Raw genomic sequence first — 8624 nt, 5'->3', positions numbered from 1 at the left:
TGCCCCTTGCAGCCATAAGAAGTTAATAATAATTAGGTAAAGACTCAGCTTGTGCAAAAGGTTAGTACAGTTTATTCACGAGAACGTTCTGAAGTCCATTATACAAAGACATCCATTTTATACTTGCGCACATACTTCCACACAAACAGTAGGTATCCTACGCACATACATACACACAAACAGTAGGTGAGTTGTATCCTTCTCCAGAGTTCTCACCACTGTGTATCACTACCCGGCCGACAGTTCCATTCCCCCGTGATTAGGGAAACCTTGAGAAGTACTCCCTGTCCTATCATAAGTTTCTCAGAGTTCTAGCCAGGTCGGGTCAACCACAGTTTAATTGTTCTCGGTATTTTCTCAGGCACACACATACACAAACATTTATCTCCCTCCCAGTCCAACCTAGTTGGACTTATGTTTAATACTTTAATTATTCCTTATACATGCTACATAAACTATAATCCCTAATGGTTAAATTTCAGGGTAGAATTATTTAATCATTATCTTTAAACATATAAATTATTTTATCACCTGTCGATGTATTTCAAGGCCTACCTTCAAACTCAGTGCCTCTTTGCTTGACATCATGGGAAAATAAAAAAAATCAGCCAAGACCTCAGAAAAAAAAATGTAGACCTCCACAAGTCTGGATCATCCTTGGGAGCAATTTCCAAACACCTGAAGGTACCACGTTCATCTGTACAAACAATAGCACGCAAGTATAAACACCATAGGACCACGCAGCCGTCATACCGCTCAGGAAGGATACGCGTTCTGTCTCCTAGAGATGAACGTACTTTGGTGCGAAAAGTGCAAATCAATCCCAGAACAACAGCAAAGGACCTTGTGAAGATGCTGGAGGAAACAGGTACAAAAGTATCTATATCCACAGTAAAACGAGTCCAATATCGACATAACCTGAAAGGCCGCTCAGCAAAGAAGAAGCCACTGCTCCAAAACCGCCATAAAAAAGCTAGACTACGGTTTGCAACTGCACATGGGGACAAAGAACGTATTTTTGGGAGAAATGTCCTCTGGTCTGATGAAACACAAATAGAACTGTTTGGCCATAATGACCATCGTTTTGTTTGGAGGAAAAAGGGGGAGGCTTGCAAGCCAAAGAACACCATCCCAACCGTGACGCACGGGGGTGGCAGTATCATGTTGGGGGGGGGGGGGGTGTGCTTTGCTGCAGGAGGGACTGGTGCACTTCACAAAATAGATGGCATCATGAGGTAGGAAAATTATGTGGATATATTGAAGCAACATCTCAAGTCATCAGTCAAGAAGTTAAAGCTTGGTCGCAAATGGGTCTTCCAAATGGACAATGACCCCTAGCATACTTCCAAAGTTGTGGCAAAATGGCTTAAGGACAATTAAGTCAAGGTATTGGAGTGGCCATCACAAAGCTCTGACCTCAAGCCAATAGAAAATTTGTGGGCAGAACTGAGAAAGGGAATGTGATTTAAGAAATAAAAGCTGAAATAAATCATTCTCTCTACTATTAATCTGACATTTCACATTCTTAAAATTAAGTGGTGATCCTAACTGACCTAAGACAAGGAATTTGTACAAGGATTAAATGTCAGGAATTGTGAAAAATTGAGTTTAAATACTTTTTTGCCCCACTGTACATTTAGTCAGCCACCAATTGTGCAAGTTCTCCCACTTAAAAAGATGAGAGAGGCCTGTAATTTTCATCATAGGTTCACTTCAACTATGCCAGACAAAATGAGAAAATGAATTAATTTTCTCAGTTTTAATTTAATGAATTTATTTGCAAATTATGGTGGAAAATAAGTATTTGGTCAATAACAAAAGTTTATCTCAATACTTTGTTATATACCCTTTGTTGGCAATGACAGAGGTCAAATGTTTTCTGTAAGTCTTCACAAGGTTTTCACACACTGTTGCTGGTATTTTGGCCCATTCCTCCATGCAGATCTCCTCTAGAGCAGTGATGTTTTGGGGCTGTTGCTGGGCAACACGGACTTTCAACTCCCTCCAAAGGTTTTCTATGGGGTTGAGATCTGGAGACTGGCTAGGCCACTCCAGGACCTTGAAATGCTTCTTACGAAGCCACTCCTTCGTTGCCCGGGCGGTGTGTTTGGGATCATTGTCATGCTGAAAGACCCAGCCACGTTTCATCTTCAATGCCCTTGCTGATGGAAGGAGGTTTTCACTCAAAATCTCACGATACATGGCCCCATTGATTCTTTCCTTTACACGGATCAATCGTCCTGGTCCCTTTGCAGAAAAACAGCCCCAAAGCATGATGTTTCCACCCCCATGCTTCACAGTAGGTATGGTGTTCTTTGGATGCAACTCCCAACCTTCTTCTGGATCATCCAAATGCTCTCTAGCAAACTTCAGACGGGCCTGGACATGTACTGGCTTAAGCAGGGGGACACGTCTGGCACTGCAGGATTTGAGTCCCTGGCGGCGTAGTGTGTTACTGATGGTAGGCTTTGTTACTTTGATCCCAGCTCTCTGCAGGTCATTCACTAGGTCCCCCTGTGTGGTTCTGGGATTTTTGCTCACCGTTCTTGTGATCATTTTGACCCCACGGGGTGAGATCTTGCGTGGAGCCCCAGATCGAGGGAGATTATCAGTGGTCTTGTATGTCTTCCATTTCCTAATAATTGCTCCCACAGTTGATTTCTTCAAACCAAGCTGCTTACCTATTGCAGATTCAGTCTTCCCAGCCTGGTGCAGGTCTACAATTTTGTTTCTGGTGTCCTTTGACAGCTCTTTGGTCTTGGTCATAGTGGAGTTTGGAGTGTGACTGTTTGAGGTTGTGGACAGGTGTCTTTTATACTGATAACAAGTTCAAACAGGTGCCATTAATACAGGTAACGAGTGGAGGACAGAGGAGCCTCTTAAAGAAGAAGTTACAGGTCTGTGAGAGCCAGAAATCTTGCTTGTTTGTAGGTGACCAAATACTTATTTTCCACCATAATTTGCAAATAAATTCATAAAAAATCCTACAATGTGATTTTCTGGATTTTTTTTTCTCATTTTGTCTGTCATAGTTGAAGTGTACCTATGATGAAAATTACAGGCCTCTCTCATCTTTTTAAGTGGGAGAACTTGCACAATTGGTGGCTGACTAAATACTTTTTTGCCCCACTGTATTTGGCTCAGGTGTATGAAAACTTCCGACTTTAACTGTACATTCAAGTCATACTTTCTAAAATATTCTATGAAGACCAGGCCTGGTATCTTTGATGTTTAATATTGTTCAATTGTTTCAAGTAATTGTCGTACATTATCTCCAATATATTGTCCATGTAAAAAACCTGTGATCAGGATGAACAATATCTGGTAAAACCTTTTTCATTCTTTGTGCTATGCATTTAGTCAGGATTTTCGCCTCACAACATTGAAGTGTAAGAGGCCTCCAGTGTTTTAAATGGACTGGATCTTTATACTTACCACCTGGGTCCTGTTTTAGTAGTAATGAAACCAGACGTTCTTGTTGAGTACCTGAATGTCTACCATTTTTATAGGAGTAATTGAAACATACAAGTAATGGATCTTTGAGTACATAAAAAAAGTTTTGATATACCTCTATCAAGTCCTGGCGTTTTTCCAGACTGAAAATATTGAATTGCTCAAAAATGTCCTATTCTGTAAATTGGCCTTCACACGGGTCTTTTTGTAAATGTGTTAATTTTACATTATTATTATTATTATTTTTATTATTAGGAAAGAAATCCTTACAGTTAACATAATTCAGTGGAAATGGAGGAGACTGAAAAGAAAACATTGCATAAAATATTTTGCTTCCTTTTTCAAAATATTATTTGGTGTAATCATGGATGACTCCATCATTTGTTAACGAATATCTGTCAATTGTTTTTGGTAGCATTTCTATGTTGAAGATTCAAGAAAAAATGTATACATTTTTCACAATTTTCCATCCAATTCCCTTTATTTTTGTAATACATTACACTTGATCATTCTTGAATAAGTACCTCCAATTATTTTATTTTATTATTTTAACCTGTTTTGTGCCTCTATAGTACAGTTTCCATTACCATCTACCTGGGCTGTTACTTCCTCTATTTCCTTTATTAGTCTAATCTCTTTTGACCTAATCTGCTTTTGTTTTAATGATGAGTATTGTATTGAATGGCCTCTAAAAGTACATTTAAAAGTGTCCAATACAATAAGGGGCTCTGCTGTATGTACCTATGTTGTGCAGAAAAAAGTCAATTATGAATTATTTTGTCTAAGTTAAGAACAAATTGTCATCCAATCGGTTTTGATTACATTTCCAATATTCACGTCTATGTGTAAATTCTGTAAGAGTTATATGGAGGCCAGTTAGATGGTGGTCCAATCGCATTCAGTCTCCTATTAATACTTTTTTTTACTTTTGATACCAGCAAGAACGAGACTAGGAAGTAATCAAGACGGCTAGCTTGATTAAACCTCCTCCATGTATATCTCACTAGGTCAGGGTTTTTCAGCCTCCATATATCCACTAGTTCTAATGTATCCATGATATTCATGATCTCCTTAAGTGCTTCAGGGTGATAGCTTGAAGTGTAATTTCCTTTACGATCCATTGAGGTACTTAAAACCGTATTAGAGTCTCCCACCATAATAATAGATTCATTCGTTGATTGTGAGCTCAATAGATTATTATATATATTTTCGAAGTGGTTATAATCATTATTTGACCCATAAAGATTAATTAGCCAGATTTTGCTTTTGGTCCAATAGCATATTTAAAATAATCTATCTTCCATGAGGATCTGTTTGCACAGTTTACACAATCGAATCACAATAAATATATTTCTCTATACCAGTCCTTTTCCCACCCAACCTCCTCTATATTTGTAGAGTGAGTTTCCTATAAACAATAGATATTATATTTTTTCTCTTTTAGCCAGGTAAAAATGTAACTTATTTTTTCATGATCTGCTAAGCCATTACAATTGTAACTGGCTATACTTATTTCCCCAAAGAGTTCAATCTTGGTTTCATTGGACCAGAGAATCTTGTTTCTCATGGTCTGAGAGACTTTAGGTGCCTTTTGGCAAACTCCAAGCGGGGCTGTCATGTACCTTTTACTGAGGAGTGGCTTCTGTCTGGCCACTCTACCATAAAGGTCTGATTGGTGGAGTGCTGCAGAGATGGTTTTCCTTCTGGAAAGGTCTCCCATCTCCACAGAGGAACTCTGAAGCTCTGTCAGAGTGACGATCGGGTTCTTGGTCACCTCCCCACCTCCCAGGGCATCCAGCTCTAGGAAGAGTCTTGGTGGTTCCAAACTTCTTCCATTTGATGGAGGCCACTGGGTTCTCTGGGGCCTTCAATGCTGAAGAAGGTTGTTGGTACGCTTCTGCAGATCTGTGCCTCGACAAAATCCTGTCTCGGTGCTCTACGGACAATTCCTTTGACCTCATGGCTTGGTTTTTGCTCTGACAACTGTGGGGCCTTATATAGACAGGTGTGTGCATTTCCAAATCATGTCCAATCAATTGAATTTACCACAGGTGGACTCTAATAAAGTTGTAGAAACATCTGCTCCTTTTACTCTCTGTTCAGAACCCACTAGACGACCAGTTCTTATTGCCATTAGCCGTACCCTTATCCTACTCCTCCTCTGTTCCTCTGGTGATGTAGAGGTTAACCCAGGCCCTGCAGCCCCTAACTCCTATTCCCCAGGCACTTCTGACTTCTGTAACCGTAAAAGCCTTGGTTTCATGCATGTTAACATCAGAAGCCACCTCCCTTAGTTTGTTTTATTCACTACTTTAGCACACTCCGCCAACCGTGATGTCCTAGCCATGTCTGAATCCTGGCTTAGGAAGGCCACCAAAAATCCTGAAACGTCCATCCCCAACTACAACATTTTCCAACGAGATATAACTACCAAAGGGGGCGGAGTTACAATCTACTGCTGAGATAGCCTGCAGAGTTCTGTCATACTATCCAGGTCTGTGCCCAAACAATTCGAGCTTCTACTTTTAAAAATCTACCTTTCCAGAAACAAGTCTCTCACCGTTGCCGCTTGTTATAGACCCCCCTCAGCCCCCAGCTGTGCCCTGGACACCATTTGTGAATTGATTGCCCCCCATCTATATTCAGAGTTCGTACTGTTAGGTGACCTAAACTGGGATATGCTTAACACCCCGGCCATCCTACAATCTAAGCTAGATGCCCTCCATCACACAAATGATCAAGGAATCTACCAGGTACAACCCTAAATCCCAAACCATGGTCACCCTCTTAGAAATCATCCTGACCAACTTGACCTCTAAATACACCTATGCTGTCTTCAACCAGGACCTCAGCAATCACTGCCTCATTTCCTGCGTCCATAATAGGTCGCTGTCAAACAACCACCCCTCATCACTGTCAAACGCTCCCTAAAACACTTCAGCGCACAGGCTTTTCTAATCGACCTGGCCCGGGTATCCTGGAAGGATATTGACCTCATCCCGTCAGTAGAGGATGCCTGGTTGCGCTTTAAAAGTGATCTCCTCACCATCTTAAATAAGCATGCCCCTTTCAAAAAATGGAGAACTAAGAACAGATATAGCCCTTGGCTATCACCCCAGACTTGACTGCCCTTGACCAGCACAAAAACATCCTGTGGCGTTCTACATTAGCATCGAATAGCCCCCGCAATATGCAACTTTTCAGGGAAGTCAGGAACCAATATACTCAGTCAGTTAGGAAAGCTAAGGCTAGCTTTTTCAAACAGAAATTTGCATCCTGTATCACTAATTCCAAAAAGTTTTGGGACACTGTAAAGTCCATGGAGAATAAGAGCACCTCCTCCCAGCTGCCCACTGCACTGAGGCTAGGAAACACTGTCACCACCGATAAATCTATGATAATCAATCATTTCAATAAGCATTTCTCTATGGCTGGCCATGCTTTCCACCTGGCCACCTCTACCCCGGCTAACAGCTCTACACCCCCTGCAGCAACTTGCCCAAGCCCCCCCCTCCCGCTTATCCTTCACCCAAATCCAGACAGCTGATGTTCTGAAAGAGCTGCAAAATCTGGATCCCTACAAATAAGCTGGCCTAGACAATCTGGACCCTCTCTTTCTAAAATTATCCGCCGCCATTGTTGCAACCCCTATTACTAGCCTTTTCAACCTCTCTTTCATATCGTCTGAGATCCCCAAAGATTGGAAAGCTGCCGTGGTCATCCCCCTCTTCAAAGGGTGAGACACTCTAGACCCAAACTGTTATAGACCTATATTCATCCTGCCCTGCCATTCTAAAATCTTCGAAAGCCAAGTTAACAAACAGATCACCGATCATTTTGAATCCCACCGTACCTTCTCTACTATGCAATCTGGTTTCCGAGCTGGTCACGGGTGCACCTCAGCCACGCTCAAGGTCCTAAACGATATCATAACCGCCGTCAATAAAAGACAGTACTGTGCAGCCGTCTTCATCGACCTGGCAAAGGCTTTCGACTCTGTCAATCACCGCATTCTTATTGGCAGACTCAACAGCCTTGGTTTCTCAAATGACTGCCTCGCCTGGTTCACCAACTACTTCTCAGATAGAGTTCAGTGTGTCAAATCGGAGGGCCTGTGGTCCGGACCTCTGGCAGTCTCTATGGGGGTGCCACAGGGTTCAATTCTTGGGCCGACTCTCTTCTCTGTATATATCAATGATGTCGCTCTTGCTGCTGGTGATTCTCTGATCCACCTCTACGCAAACAACCTCATTCTGCATACATCTGGCCCTTCTTTGGACACTGTGTTAACAAACCTCCAAACATGCTTCAATACCATACAACACTACTTCCGTGGCCTCCAACTGCTTTAAAATGCCAGTAAAACTAAATACATGTTCTTCAACCGATTGTTGCCCGCACCCGGCCGCCCAACTAGCATCACTACTCTGGACGGTTCTGACCTAGAATATGTGGACAACTACAAATACCTAGGTGTCTGGTTAGACTGTAAACTCTCCTTCCAGACTCACATTAAGCATCTACAATCCAAAATTAAATCTAGAATCGGCTTCCTATTTCGCAAAAAAGCATCCTTCACTCATGCTGCCAAACATATCCTCGTAAACCTGACTATTCTTCCGATCCTTGACTTTGGCTATGTCATTTGCAAAGTAGCCTCCAACACTCTAGTCAGCAAACTGGATGCAGTCTATCACAGTGCCACCTGTTTTGTCACCAAAGCCCCATATACTACCCACCACTGTGACCTGTATGCTCTCGTTGGCTGGCCCTCGCTACATTTTCATCACCAAACCCACTGGCTCCAGGTCATCTATAAGTCTTTGCTAGGTAAAGCCCCGCCTTATCTCAGCTCACTGGTCACCATAGCAGCACCCACACGTAGCACACGCTCCAGCAGGTATATTTCACTGGTCATCCCCAAAGCCAACACCTGCTTTGGCCGCCTTTCCTTCCAGTTCTCTGCTGCCAATGACTGGAACGAATTGCAAAAATCCCTGAAGCTGGAGACTTATATCTCCCTCTCTAACTTTAAGCATCAGCTGTCAGAGCAACTTACCGATCGCTGCACCTGTACACAGCCAATCTGTAAATAGCACACCCAACTACCTCATCCCCATATTGTTATTTTTCTTTTTGCTCTTTTGCACCCAAGTATCTCTACTTGCACA

This window comes from Salvelinus namaycush, chromosome 26 (assembly GCF_016432855.1).
Source record: "Salvelinus namaycush isolate Seneca chromosome 26, SaNama_1.0, whole genome shotgun sequence".
Classification (NCBI taxonomy): domain Eukaryota; kingdom Metazoa; phylum Chordata; class Actinopteri; order Salmoniformes; family Salmonidae; genus Salvelinus; species Salvelinus namaycush.
This window is presented reverse-complemented; position numbering follows the sequence as displayed.